This window comes from Panthera uncia, chromosome A2, assembly GCF_023721935.1.
Source record: "Panthera uncia isolate 11264 chromosome A2, Puncia_PCG_1.0, whole genome shotgun sequence".
NCBI classification, from domain to species: domain Eukaryota; kingdom Metazoa; phylum Chordata; class Mammalia; order Carnivora; family Felidae; genus Panthera; species Panthera uncia.
In genome coordinates, this window is record NC_064816.1 from 40,149,094 (window position 1) to 40,164,744 (window position 15,651).

Consider the following 15,651-nt stretch of genomic DNA (forward strand, 5'->3'; position numbering starts at 1 on the left):
AGGATTTGATCATTTAGGCCTGAATAAGCACCTTATTTTTTTTTTAAGTAAAAGGTAAGGTAAGTCATATCCACACTTACACTGCATTTGGAGAATGAGGATTTGGAAGTTCCCAAAGGGAAATATTATGTTCTTTAGGAGGACTAAATACTAGGAAGGCAACATAAAGCATGATTCCTGAAATGCTTATCTTGATATTTAGGATTACCTCTAATATGCTATCCAATTTTTGCTTCTTTATATCTTTCACTAATTCTACAATGATCACATACTGTGTGGGCAATAACAAAAACATAAATGAGATACTATATACAATAGGGTACTCTCAACCCTAGCTCTGTAATGAAAGGGATTATTAAGAATGACTGGAATTTTTTTTTCAAACAGTAGAAATAGGATAAGCAAAAGCTCAACCAAAAACACTTTTTATCCTCAGCATTTTAGAGTCAGAGAGAGAGAGAGGGGAAGTGTATGTTTTAATGTGCTTGACCTAAAGAAAGCGAGATTTTTTTGTTCAGCATAAATTTGTCATTGCTTCTAAAAGAAGATTTGGTCTGTTTGCCACAAATGCCAGTGAATAACTATGGCTCCTTACAATAATTCAGCACCTACTTCTCTCCACACTTTATGGTTTAGGAGAACATTGCCTCATTTGTTTCATTTTCCACTTGTGTTCTATTTATTTTAATCTTTGGCATTTTAGACTGGTAGTAGACTGATCCCATACAGTATCTTAGAGTTGATGGAGTCTAGATAGAAAGCAGGTCTCAACGCTATCATTTGCCTTTCAACACAGTTCCGTGAATGTGTTTTATTTAGCCAATCATACTGAGAAAAACAATGTAAATGATTATCGTCTGCTGAAAATTCCTCTGATGTGTGTTCTTTCCTCGCCCCCTCACCCTCATAGTTTTTTCAAAGGACTCAGCTTTCTATGGCCTCTGTATATGTTAAACTCCTTTAGGACAAGTTACCTGGGAAACAGACTGGAATCAGAGATTTGCATGCACAGAGTTTGTTGGGGAGGGCCCTTTGGAACACATCTACAAGGGAGTGATGAAATAAGATGATGTAGAGAGATGTGGTGTGATTAGAACAAGGGCTATCAGCTGATTGTGTGGAGAGCTGAGGGGCTGAAAGATCAGGGTTGTCCCAAGTTGAGACAAGACAGATGGGGTTTTATACCCCAATGTAGACCAGTCATTGAATGTGGGTGACCCGTGGGAAAGGCACATAGTGGATGAGGCAGCTTCCCTTGAATGAGGGCATATCTTGAGTACATCTCACCTGTGATACTTTAGTAGCCAACAAGCCCTGGCAACTGGAGAAATGAGTCGTTCTATTCTAAAAGGAAGCATCTCGGTGACACAACACATTTGACCAATCTCAATCTTGAGGGGCAAACATCTCACGTAAGACTTTTTGATATTTGTATCTAGCTATCAAAATCAGCCAGTTGGATTTTTTCAGGACACATCCTCTTACAATTTTCCCAGTCTCTTCATTCATTCCTGGAGATTCAGTTTTTCCTCCGATTTCATTTTCCTTCATCCTGAAGAACTTTCCTAATTTTTTTTCTTGTAGTTTGGATTGACTGGCAATGGACTGTCTTCATTTTTCCTTGATGTGAGATATTTTCCTTGATGCTTTCATTTATCTTTTATTTTTGAAAATATTTTAGTTGGATATATAATCTGGGTTGAAAGTTATTTTTTGTTTTTCATGTCAGTACTTTACCAATGTCATTATACTAAATGTTCTTGGTAATTTTTGATGAGAAATCCGTAGTATTTAAATTATCACCCTTCTCCGTGTAATGTGTTTAGTTTTGTTTGAAATACCTTTGTATTTTGCAGTTTACTTACTATGTATCTATGCATGATTTTCTTAGAATTTATCCTGTAGTATTTACTGAGATTCCAGATGCTATAAGTTTATGTTTTCCATCAAATTTAGGATATTTCCAAATGTTGTTTTTAAAAATCTATTTGTGCCCTAATCTTTTTATCTTCTTCTTCTGGAAATCCAATGCCACTCACTTTAGATATTTTATCATTGTTTCACATGTGCCTAAGTCTTGTTTAATTTTTTAATCAATATTATTTTTTCTGTTTTCTTGAGTTTGAGTAGTTTTTATTGATCTATCTTTGAGTTTGTAGACACCTTCCTCTGTTATATATCTTCTGTTATTGAACCCATCCAGTAAACTTTATTTTAGGATATTGTACTTTTAAGATTTAAAACTTCATTTAGTTGGTTTTTTTTATATTTTTTGTGTCTATGCTGGTATTTTCTATCTCTGTATTCATTCTATATGTATTTGTTATAAAAGTTATAACAGTAGTAGTTATAATAGTTACTGTAAAGTCCTTGTCATGATAATTTCAAAATCTGGGTCATCTTGGATTTCATACCTGTTGTCTTTTTTCTTAAAAGTGAATTAATTATCAGTTAATTTTGGGTTTTATCCTAGTCACTGTTGATGTTATGTTTTACAGATTCTCTGGCTACTGTAGTCCTCATGGGGATGTAGATGGCTTTGTCGTAGGAGGGAATCAGTCCAGTTATGTTCAGACTATAAGATCTGTCTCATCTTTTATGGGTAATGGTTTAAATTTCAGCTCATTTTTTTCAGCCTTTGCTATGCTGGTTTGGGTATACATTGTGCATATATATTTCAGGGGTAAATCCAGGCATTAAGTAATCATAGCATCCTGTTTTATTCCCAGTAAGTTACACTTATGGGTCACACCTGCCTTGTCATCAAGCAATGTCCATAATTACCAGTTAAAAATTGACATATCCCAACTAAAGATTCCAGATGTAAATTAACTGAATCTCAATAAGGAAAACCTTGCCTATTCTAAATTTATCAGAGAGAATGATATTTTAATATATATTTTTAAAGCTGGTTCAGTAACTTGTAAAAATCTACTTTTAAAGAGAGATAAAATATTTTTCTAGCAATGACTATCTAGGACATTTAAGAACAGCCTTTTTGCTGAGAACAGCTAAGTAATTTAGGAAAATATGTTTTTAAATATCTATTTTAAGACCCCAAAACACTACCAATGCATTCAGAACTGAAAGAACCAAGAACCCAAAAGGAGGAACACCAAGGAACTTTATTTCAGTGTCTGGAACCACCTTTTCCATTAAAAATAATGATAAATGGTAAAAAATTTATCATTGGTGAGAGGATAAGGCACTGAGCAAAACATTGACACTTTCACATACTGGAGAAAACGTGGAGTTAACAGTTCTTGTAAGTACCCAAGTTTTCTGTGGATATCTAAAGTTGTTACATTTTATATGTAACAGGAAATGGGAACTAGACCAGTTCTCATAACTGAAGCCCAGTTTAAAATCATCTCAATTCCTGGGGCACCTGGGTGGCTCAGTTGGTTAAACTCAGGTCATAATCTCATGGCACATGAGTTCAAGACCTGGGTCAGGCATCTGGCTTTGCACTGACATTTTTGGAGCCTGGAACCTGCTTTGGATTCTTTGTCTCCCTTTCTCTCTGCCCCTCCCCTGCCTTCTCTCTCTCCCTCTCTCTTTCAAAAATAAATAAAATAAGATAAAATAAAATAAAATAAAATAAAATAAAATAAAATAATCTGAATTCCTAACTGGATTATGGTGATGCACCCAGCTGCTTGATGATAACAGAAATAATTCCTCTCTGAAAAAAAGATGGCAATGGCATTAGCTAAATCTTTGAATGATTGATATAAATTTTCTATTTATTGATATATAATGTTGGCAAACAATAAAAAGTAATCAGGCACAAAAAATTAAGAATTGGCTAAAAAACAAGAGAAAAAGCAGGCAATTAAGATTTATCAAGAGAATAACCACATATTACAGGGATAGTACATAACTTTTAAGTTAGTTAATATATTCAGAAATTGACAAAATGGAATATTTTGACAGAGAATAGGAAAATTTGACAATGGGGAATTCTATTACTTAAAATAACAAGTTAAGATGTTAGTAGTTGAGGGGCACCTGCGTGGCTCAGTTGGTTAAGTGTCAAACTTTAGCTCAGGACACGATATCATGGTTCATGGGTTCGAGCTCAGAACCTGGAACCTACTTTGGATTCTGTGTCTCCCTCTCTCTCTGTCCCTCCCCTACTTGTACTCGGTCTCTCTCTGTCTCTCAAAAATAAATAAATGTTAAATTTTTTATTAAACAGAAAAGACTCCTGTAGTTGAGAGGTTATTAAACTGAGTAATTGAGTTTAATCATCCGATTTAGTGTAGCTGAAGAAAGAATAAGTGAGTTAGAAGATAGATCAGAGAAAATGTCCAAACTGAAGCAAGGAGCTCCAAAAATATGGAGAATGTAATAGACAATTAAAATATGGTATAAACATCTAACAAATATTCAATTGAAGTCTTAGAATTAGAGAAGAGTTAATTAGGAAGAAGCAATCACTGCAAAGATTGTGACTGAGAATTATTAAAAACTAATTAGAGAATTCAAGGCTGAGATTTGAGAAGTTCTGTAAAACTCATAGAATCAAAATAAATATACTGAGGTATGTTATAGTAAAATTATTGAAAACAAAAGATAAATAATAAATCTTAAAAGCAATCAGAGGTCTACAGATTCATTCAATCCTAGTCAAAATCTCAGAAGGTTTTTTTGAGGGAAACTTATGAATTGTTCTAAAATTAAAATGGAATTAACAAAGGGAGTTTTAATATGAACAAAATGGAAAAACATTCTTTTAAATTCGTAATTCTTTTAAAACTGCAGTAAAGCTACATTAAGACTATATTACGGGTATAAGGAATGACAAATCAGTAGAACCAAACAGAGTCTAAATATAGATGTAGATACAGATATAAATTATATAGTCAACTTATTTTCAGCCAAGGTGCTAACTTAAAACCATTCAAAAGAAGTCTCTTTAAACAGATAGTGCTGGATCAATTCTATATGACACTCCACACACCAACGTTAAACTAATTCAAGATGTATCAAAGGCTTAAATATAAAATCTACCACCATAAATCTTCTCGAGGAAAAGATAGGAAATTGTCTTTGTCACCTTGAGTAGGCAAAGATTTATTAAACAAAAAAACCCACCAGTCATTATAAAAATTGATAATTTGAGCTATATCAATATTAAAGAGAAAACTTCTATCAAAAGAAATCATTAAGAAAATGAATATAGAAGCCACACACTACAAATATTTATATGCATAAATCTGACAAATGGCTTTTATCTAAAATATATAAAGAATTCCACAAATCAATCTTATGAAGACAAATAATCCAATAAAAAAGGTAAAACTTTTGAAAAAACACTTTGCAAAAGATGATATAAGAATGACAGTGTTGTTTAAGCTCTCAACCTTGCTGCTGTTGTATTGCCAAGATGTTGCTTTCTAACAAGCAGACTCTGGACAAGCTGGACGTGGAGGGGAAGTGGGTCATCATGAGAATGGACTTCAACGTACCTGTGAAGAACAATCAGATAACAAACAACCAAAGAATCAAGGGTGCCATCTCAAGCATCAAATTCTGCTTGGACAATGGAGCCAAGTCACTTGTTCTTATGAGCCATCTGGGCTGGTCTGATGGTTTGTCCATGCCTGACAAATACTCTTTGGAGCCAGTTGCTATAGAATTCAAATCTCTGCTGAGCTGAGATTTTGTTCTTGAAGGACTGTATGAGCCTGGAAATGGAGAAGGCTTGTGCTGATCCTTCTTCTGGGTCTGTCATCTTGCTGCAGAACCTTCCCTTTCATGTGAAGGAATAAGGGAAGGCAAAAGATATTTCTGGGAACAAGGCTAAAGCTGAGCCAACCAAAATAGAAGCCTTCTGAGTTTCACTTTACAAGCTAGGGGATGTCTATGTCAATGATGCTTTTGGCACTGGTCACCAAGCCCACAGTTGAATGGTGGGATTTAGTCTGCCACAGAATGCTGGAAATTTCTTGATGAAGAAGAAACTGAACTACTTTACCAAGGCCTTGGAGAGCCCAGCAACCCTTCCCTGCCATCCTGGGTGGACCTAAAGTTACAGACAAGACCCAATGGATCAATAATATGGTGAACAAAGTCAAGGAGATGTTTATTGGTGTTGGAATGGCTTTTACCTTCCTTAAGGTGCTCAACGACATGGACAATGGCACGTTTCTACTTTGATGATGAGGGAGCCAAGATCATCAAAGACCTGATGTCCAAAGCTGGGAAGAACAGTGTGAAGATTACCTTGCATGTTGGCTTTGTCACTGCTGACAAGTTTGATGAGAATGCTAGGACTAGCCAAGCACGGTGACCTCTGGCATACTTGCTGGCTGAATGGGCTTGGAAGGTGGTCCTGAGAGGCAGTTGCTGGGGCTAAGCAGATTGTGTGCAGTGGACCTCTGGGTGTATTCGAATGGGAAGCTTTTGCCCAAGGAATCAAAGCCCTCATGGACAAAGTGTTGAAAGCCACTTCCAGGGGCTGCATCACCATTGTAGAGACTCTGCCACTTGCTGTGCCAAATGGACACAGAGGATAAAGTCAGCCATGTTTAGTACTTTTCTGGCTATTGATTCCTGTGTGCAGCCCCTAAGTCAACTTAGCAGTTACTGTGTCTCTCTTCGGCAGTAACTAAAATCTTCCCCATGTCAGGATTCACCTAGTGGCAGAAAGATGCAGTGTCAAAAACTCTTAAACAGTTGCACAGCATCTCAGCTGCTCTTTTACCACACCCTGGTCTTGCCTGCATGCTTCAATAACCCCTTGAATTTCTTAGTGACTAAAGCATTGTGCATTCTAGAGGGCATATGTTTATATTGTGCCTGTTAAAAGAAAATGAGTTGTGTTAGCTTCTCTTTTTGAAGTAGCTTATTATGATTAGTTTTGTCATTGTTTCATTATTCAGGATCGAAATAAGATGAAATCCCAGTTATAGGTAGTGAGGGAGACAAAGTTGTTAATGTATTAAATAAATAATAAATGTTTTTCAAAAATGACCAATAAGCACAAATGTGTAAAAAAAAAAGGCTGTATACTAATCATCAGAGAAATACTAGTGAAAACCACAATGATATATCAGCTGTAATTCAATTTAAAAAATTAAGAAAAAACACAATTACAAACCATTTTACACCTGCTAGAATGGAAAACAATTAAGAGAAGTAAGAATACTTGTTGGTAAGGATGTAGAACAATTAACTTTCATAAACGCTGATGGGAATATAAAATTATACAAATACATGTTTTGCAGTTTCTTATACAGTTAAACAGACATTTTATCCCACAACCCAGGAACTCCATTTTAGGCATTTACACAAGATAAATAAAAACACATGTCCAATAAAAATATTTATAAAATTGTTTTTTACAGCCTCATCAAATAGCCCCTAATTTGAAACAACTCAGATGCTCATGCACAGGAGAATGGAATAAACACCTTGTAGTATACTCATACAGTGGACTATTTCTTGACAATAAAAAGGAAATGAACAGTACTGATACAATCCATGTCATAATGAATCTTATAGATGCAGTGTTAAACACACAATTTTGAACAAAAGAAACCATGCATAGATGATTATATTCTGTAGGATTTCATTTCTTTGAAATCCAAGAAGAGGACTACTGTGATAGAAATTAGAACAGTAATACTTCAGGTGGGGGAGCATGGGATTGAATGGAAAAGGCAAGAGAGTGATTTTGAGGTGATAGAAATGTATTTAGGGTATTTCACTTTGGATAGTAGTACCCAATTCTGGATAGTAGTTACATGGGTGAATGGATAGTAGTTACATGGGTGAATAAACTTATCAAAGCCCATCAAACTGAACATTTGATACCTGTATGTTTTATTGCATGTATATTATATGTTAGTAAAAAAAAAGGAACCTAATGAGATGTCATTAATGTAAAAATGGCTAAAATTAAGAAAAAAACAAATAAACATGGTCATCTTAAATACGGAGGGAGTTATGGACCCATGGGAACAGCCAAGCAGTGCAAGTAGTGAGGTAAATTGGTACAACTAGTCTGGAAACTTAAAGGGAAAGGTGCACAAAGCTTTGACCCAGAAATTCCACTCCTGGATATATTAAAAAAAGAAGAGTGGAAAAGGCTGGTCAAGGCAGTTTATAACAGTATTACTTTAATATTAAAATTTGTATGGTATATACCCATCTAGCAGTGAAAACTACATTGTATGTAACAATAGGCAAAAAAAAAAAAATCTCAAAACCATTATATTTTGTAAATTAAACTCAAAAAGAAAGAACACATACCGCGTGAGTCTATGTATATAAGTGTCAAAAATAATTGTAAATTGCTCTGCATTTTTCTGTTTGCATGTTTTATTTCAGTTTTAGCAAGTGAATTATGAACGTCAGAAGGGAGAGCCTAGGCTGTGATGTGGGTTTGGAGTAAAGAGGAGGAGGAGAGATCAACAAGAAGCAATGATTTTACGTTTAGTCTCCATTTCCATTAACAGAAAAAAACACAAGTATCTCTTTCATACCTTTGTTCAGTTTTGTTCTTCATTGGTTTTTACTGTATTCATACCAGAATAAAGTCAGAAATCTTAAGGCCGTTGAAATATTTGTTGTTCTTCTCTCCCATCTGCACTCTGAAATACCCTTTTTACAGTTCACCAGTGTCATATTACCTTATTATCTTGCTGAATATTTTATGCATAGGCACTTCTTTCTATATTTGCTTTCACAACTTTTTGGGTTTTCCATTGACTCCTAAATGCTAGCTTTCTGGTGAGGCTAATACTTTTTGCCAAGTCCGTTAGACCCTTTCAGCTTTTATAAAAGTATGCTGACCTTTAATGATTGCACTGCTGAGTAGCATGATTAATGTATATATTTTTGAAACTGGGACATAAACAGACCGTAAAAGAAGTAATAATTTAAGCAGATTATTAATCTGTTTTATTTATGCATATTATTTCCTCATAAAAAACACTATAGCCTCAAATTATTGTTGAAACCCAATTTTATTCTCTGGCATCATCTAGTAATTCCAGTGTGAATAATTGCCTTGTAATAAACAAATTACCTGATTAAGAGGATGGAATAATTAGATATATACATGATTCCATGCATCTTTCTCCTCTAAGTCCAGTATTTCAACAATGCCAATAATACAGCTTTCTGAAAAGTCAAAGCTTTTCCTTTTATAAGATACTTTCATGGATACATTCTGTTTGGGGAAAATAATTTCAGTCTTAAATATGTGCCTTTACAGACAAATGCAAAGGTGATCAGCAAACAAATGTAAAATTTGTTTATAGAAAATAAAGCAGCTATAATTTAATTAGTACCTTCCATAGTATGGTGCTAAATAAACAGTTTTCATGTATTATTTTAAATTGAGTGTAATATTCCAGTATAAATCTCTATATTATCTCCATATTCTATTCCCTTTTGCAGATGAGGAGACAGCAGCAGGGAGATAAAATGACTTGAACAAAACACACATGACTGTTAAGATTCCCACCATTGCTGTTCATAGCTTTTCATAGATGATAATGACTTATTCCAGGGTTTGGCCACCTCAGGACCCACAGGTTCATCTTTAGAGACTGGGGCCATAAGTGGCTCAGTAGTAGCTGCAAAGTTCTGAGCTGGTATCTATGGTAGAGAATTTGTTAATAAGTCAAAAATATGAAATAAATATTAACATATCAAACCCTCTGGCTCATGACAGAGATAATATCAATGGGGATATAGTTTTGCTGGGATATTTTAGCTTCAGTCCTACATGAAACTGTAGATCTCCCATTTTGCTAAATCATTCCTAGCCTCAGACATAGTGGTCAAGTACATGAAAAGCTTGTCTTCCATGTCTGCTCACTTCCCTTTTGAAATGCTCCTCCCATCATAGCCCACCACCCTCTCCTTTCAGTGTGCCTGGTCACTCTGCATTCCATTCAGACCTACGGACTCTTCTTCCTCTTCCCTCCTCACATATCAACATTTTCCTGTCAAGTAGCACATGTCTTTAAAATTCTGATATAAACATATCAGAGTTTATTATTTTTTGATCACTAAAAAAAAAGTACCTGTATCTGTGCCTATTCTACACGTGACAACTCTAAGCAGCTTACACAAAAAGTGAATTAGGTAACTCAAGCAACACCAGTTCTTTCTTTAGAGAGCACTTCACTCTTGGACTCAAATGATGGTATTTGGGATTCATCTTTCCAGTCTCCTAGCTCTGCTGTCTGTGCTGACTTCATTGTCAGACAGAGTCTGCCTTTCTGGAGCCAGTATGCCTATCTTTCCAGGCTTACCTGGGAGCAGCTGGGCATTTTCAGTGGAAGGAGGATACATCTTTTCTAGGAGTTGTAGAGAAAAAGACCTGGGGACCTTGACTCCAACTGGTTTGTTAGGCATGTACTGACTCCTGGAACAGATAACCACCTCTTGGTGACAAGGTCTTCACCTTGGATGAATGTTTGATAGGGAAAAAGCATACAGTGAACACACTCAATGTATTTTCAAACAAGCTTTAAGACAGTCATATCAAAATGTATGTAACCATAGAGTTAGTGGAAGGCTTTCCATTTGCATTTCAGGAGTTCAAGTATGTAGAATTGGCATTCCAGAAGGGGAATTTACAGATATGAAGGCTCTTTTGGGAGTATATGGACTCTGGGGCATGGGGGGAGGGGCAACTACCCCCTTTAAGTGGAACAGCCTGGAGCAGTGAATGAGTTGTCCTTCAGTATGATCTTAACTCAAGAGTTCTGATTTTCTCACTCACATTGCAATCCTATTTTCCTTGTCAACAGTTTTCCTGTGCTGATTTAAAAATATTCTAAGGGTTGTTGTTTGTTTTGCTTCTTGGTAGCCATATGGTCTCTTTACAACCAGAAATGTGTTCTTTCTTTGAGAGGGATATATTCTGTCCTGGCTTGGGGTGAATATTTCTTGTGTGTGTTCACATTCATGTCTTCACTCAAGAATTTGTTGAAAATCTGAAAAATCTAAAGCTTGTGTGGCCACAGTGACACATTATGGTGCACAATGAAACATGACTCGTTTATTTAAATAGCACAAGTGAAATGTATCCAGCATTTCTAATGCCCGACCATTGGAAATATTTCTCAGTGGTATACCCTAATGTCTAATAGGTCACTGGCATGTAACTGCTAGAAATTTGATCAGGGATTCCATGTGCAGTCTAGACTTGAGGATAAAGGATCAAGACAAGAATTTCACATCCAATATACCCTCTTTCCATCCAATCAAATAAAATTGGAGTTACCAGTCTGTGTATAGAAAACCCAAGCATTAGCCCTAGAATTTAATTCAGAATCAAGGAAAATACAATATGCTCTAATGTTAAGCAAATACCCTCTTTACTAGAAGTGGGTCATCCAGAGCCCAAGCTGCTAAAGAAGAACAGATGAAATGCAATAATTCCAAGTACAGACCAATGAAGGCCAAGTGCCTAGTTAATCTTTCAAAGGACATGTGGGTAAGCAAAGTCCCTCAGTAGCCACATGATGCTGTGAATACCTATTAAGGGTTGAACATGTCTAATTCATATATGACTGTAGGGTCATCATGATTTAGTGGGAAGGAAACAAGACATGGTTTGTAGAAACCAATGAAAGGGAAACCATTACAGAAGGTTTTAAGGTTTAGAAGGTTTCAAGGAACTTTTAGAAAAGAAAGTTCATGTCATAGCTCCTAAATGACAGCATCCCAAAGAGCACAAATGAAAAGATTCCACCTCATTAACTCCTTTTTTAAGGGCAGAATAACACCAGAATTTAAAGGAGTAAAAGCAGGAGAGGACCCTCCAGGCATCCAGGTGAACTCTCAATTGTTCAGAAGCAGCTGGCCTGGTAAGCAGTTCATTACCTCATTTTCAAAGTGTGGTTTGAGGTGTGATATCATGTTCTTTTTATAGCATTAGAAATTCAGTCTGTATTCATAAACTATTAGCTTCCTTCCCTATGATTTAGAAAAGAGGCAAAAAAATTGGTGTTTTTGGAGTTTCTCTTTAAAATTCAAGACCTCCGGGGCGCCTGGGTGGCTCAGTCGGTTAAGCGTCCAACTTCAGCTCAGGTCACCATCTCGCGGTCCGTGAGTTCGAGCCCCTCGTCAGGCTCTGGGCTGATGGCTCAGAGCCTGGAGCCTGCTACCAATTCTGTGTCTTCCTCTCTCTCTGCCCCTCCCCCATTCATGCTCTGTCTCTCTCTGTCCCAAAAATAAATAAACGTTAAAAGAAAAAATTTAAAATTCAAGACCTCCTTGCAACACGTATGCAATTCTAGAACAGGGCTTGCCAACCTTTTTCTTCAAAAAACTGCATAATAAATATTTTCGACCCCTGAGGGCAGAAGGTCCCTCGGAGCAGCTGTTAAACTCTGCCATTGTAGTGCAAAGTCATAGGCAATATGTAAATCAGTGATCATGGCTGTGTTCCAATAAAACTTTATTTACAAAAACAGGTAGCAGGCTGGTTTGACCCATAGGCCACCATTTGTCAACCCTGTTATAGAAAATCATTTAGCTCAGAGTTGTGCCATTGTGCTAACTCAATGACTAGCTGTAGAAGTTGGTGGTTATGGGTGATATGAACAGTCAATTTTCAAATGACTGGTTAGTGGTGTCCCAGTATCCTGAGCTGCATGGCTTGAAATAATTTGGAATATCACTAGTAACTGATATAACTAGTATTTCTGAAATGAAAGTTGCAGATGGTTTTCAGAGGTTTACATGTTCTGATTGTTAATAACTCTTTTGTGTGCATTGAATTCTGTTGAATTCTGATTATGTATATGTGTATACACACACACACACACACACATATATGTATATACATATGCACATATTTTCTGAAAATTATTTTTCGACCATGTACTTTGGAAGTAAGGTAACTGAATTATTTAAAACAGCATGATACTGATGATGTCACACATCCATTTTGGACATTATTAATAAACCATATTCGATTGTACTCTTGTTCTTACAAAAAAAAAATCTTTCTTTTTTGAAGCCACACTGTGAAGTTATTTTACTCAAAACTTGCATTTTTTTTTTACTTTCTGAAAATAAGATATCAAATTTGTTCTCAGAAAAATAGCATATAGCTAAGACTCCTATGATCATGAACTGGGAAATGAGATAAACCCATATTGTATTTTAGCTCTGCCTCCTACGAGTTTTTGGGATTCCGTGCAAGTGACATAAGTTTTTTGAGCTTCTATATCTTCATCTGTGTGTAAGATGAATTAGGAAATGTGTGTAAAGCATTTGGCACAATTTGGGGCATATAAGGAATGCTCAGTAATTTACAACTACAGGCATACCTCCTTGTATTGTGCTTCACTTTTTTGTGCTTTGTAGATACTGCATTTCTTACACATTGAATGTTTGTGCCAACCCTGCAACAAGCTAGTCTCTTGGCACCATTTTTCCAATAGCATTTGCTCACTCTATGCCTACATGTCATATTATGGTAATTATTTCAATATTTCAAATTTTACCAATTTTCACTATATTTGTCATCTGTGATAAATGATCTTTGGTGTCACTGTTGTGATTGTTTGGGGCACCATGAACCACCTCTGTATGAAATGGCAAATTGATAAAAATGTTGTATGTGTTCTGACTGCTCCACCAACCAGCCCTTACCCCATCTCTCTCCCTCTCCCTAGGCATCCATATTGTCTGAGACACAACAATATTGAAATTAGGTCAGTTAATAATGCTACAGTGGCCTCTAACTGTTCAGGTGAAAGGAAGAATCACACATCTCTCACTTTAAATCAAAAGGTAGAAATGACTAAGCTTAGTGATGAATGAATGTCGAAAGCTGAGATAGGCCAAAAGCTAGCCAAGTTGTGAATGCAAAGGAAAAGTTCTTGAAAGAAATTTAAAATGTTCATTCCAGGGGCACCTGGGTGGCTCAGTCATTTGGGCGTCCAACTTCGGCTCAGGTCATGACCTCATGGTTCATGGATTTGAGCCTTGCATCAGGCTCTATGCTGACAGCTCTGTGCTTCAGATTCTGTGTCTCCCTCTCTGTCTCTGTCCCTCCCCTGTTTGTACTCTCTGTCTCTCTCTCTCTGTCTCTCAAAAGTTAATAAACATTTAAAAATATGTTCACTCCAGTGAACACCCAAATGATAAGAAAGCAAAACAGCCTTTTTGCTGATATGGAGAAAGTTTATGGTTTGGTTAGAAGATCAAACCATCCACAAGGTTGCCTTAAGCCAAAGTTTAATCCAGAGCAAGGCCCTAATTCTCTTCAGTTCTCTGAAGGTTGAGAGAGGTGAGGAAGTAACAGGAGAGAAGCTTGACTCTAGGAGAGGTTGGTTCTTGAGGTTGAAAGAAAGAAGCCATCTTTATGACTTTAAAGTACAAGTGAAACAGCAAGTACTGATGTAGAAGCTGAAGCAAGTTCTCTAGAAGATCTAGCTGAGATAATTAATGAAGGTGGCTACACTAAAGAACAGAAGTTCAATGTAGACAAAATAGCTTTCTATTGAAAGAAGATGCCATCTAGGACTTTTGTGGGTAGATAGGACTAGGACTAGAAGATGCCATCTAGGACTTTTGTGGGTAGGAGAAGTCAGTGCCTGGCTTCAAAGTTTCAAAAGACAAGCTGACTCCTTGGTTAGGAGATAATGCAAATGAAGCCAATGCTCATTTACCCGTCTGAAAATCCTAAGGCCCTTAAGAACTATGCAAAGCCTCCTCTGCCTGTGCTCTATAAATGGAACAACAAAGCCTGGATGATAGCACATCTATTTACCAGATGGTTTACTGACTATTTTAAGCGCAGTGTTAAGACCTACTGCTCAGAAAAAAAGATGCCTTTCAAATTATTACTGCTCACTGACAATGCACCTGGCCACCCAAGAGCTCTGATATATGATGGAATTTATGTTGTTTTCATACCTGCCAACACAGCATCCATTCTGGAACCCATGAGTCGAGAAGTCATTTCAAATTTCAAGTCGTATTATTTAAGAAATACATTTTGTAAGGCTGTAGGTGCCATAGAGAGTGATTTTTCTGATAGATTTGGACAAAGTAAATTGAAAACCTTCTGGAAAGGATTCACCATTCTGGATAGAATTAAGAGCATCCATGATTCATGAGAAGAGGTGTAAATAACAACATGGACAGGAGTTTGGAAGTTGTTTCCAACCCTCATGGATGACTTTGAGGGATTTGGGACTTCAGTGGAGGAAGTAACTGCAGAAGTGGTGGAAATAGCAAGAGCAGTAGAATTAGAAGTGGAGCCTGAAGATGGGATTGAATTGCTCTCATGATAAAATTTTAACCGATGAGGAGTTGCTTCTTATAGATGAGCAAAGGAAATGGTTTCTTGAGAAGGAATCTACCCTTGGTGAAGACACTGTGAAGCTTGTTGAAATGACAACAAAGAGTATTTCATAGAATGCATAGAATATTACATAAACTTCGCTGATAAAGCAGAGAGGGTTTGAGAGGTTTGACTTCAATTTCAAAAGAAGTTCTACTGTGGGTAAAATGCTATCAAACAGCATTGCATACTACGTAGAAATTGTGAAAGGGACAGTCAATGCAGCAGAGTTTACTGTAGTCTTGTTATTAGAAATTGCCATAGCCACCCCAACATTCAGCGACCCCCATCCTGATTAGTCAGTGCTATCACATCAA

The 15,651-nt window shown here is 36.5% G+C and overlaps 1 pseudogene; it reads left to right on the forward strand.

Annotated features, from left to right (window-relative positions):
• The first annotated feature begins 5,392 nt into the window (after positions 1-5,392).
• On the forward strand, positions 5,393-6,540 carry LOC125930979 (phosphoglycerate kinase 1-like; annotated as a pseudogene).
• The last annotated feature ends 9,111 nt before the right edge of the window (positions 6,541-15,651 follow it).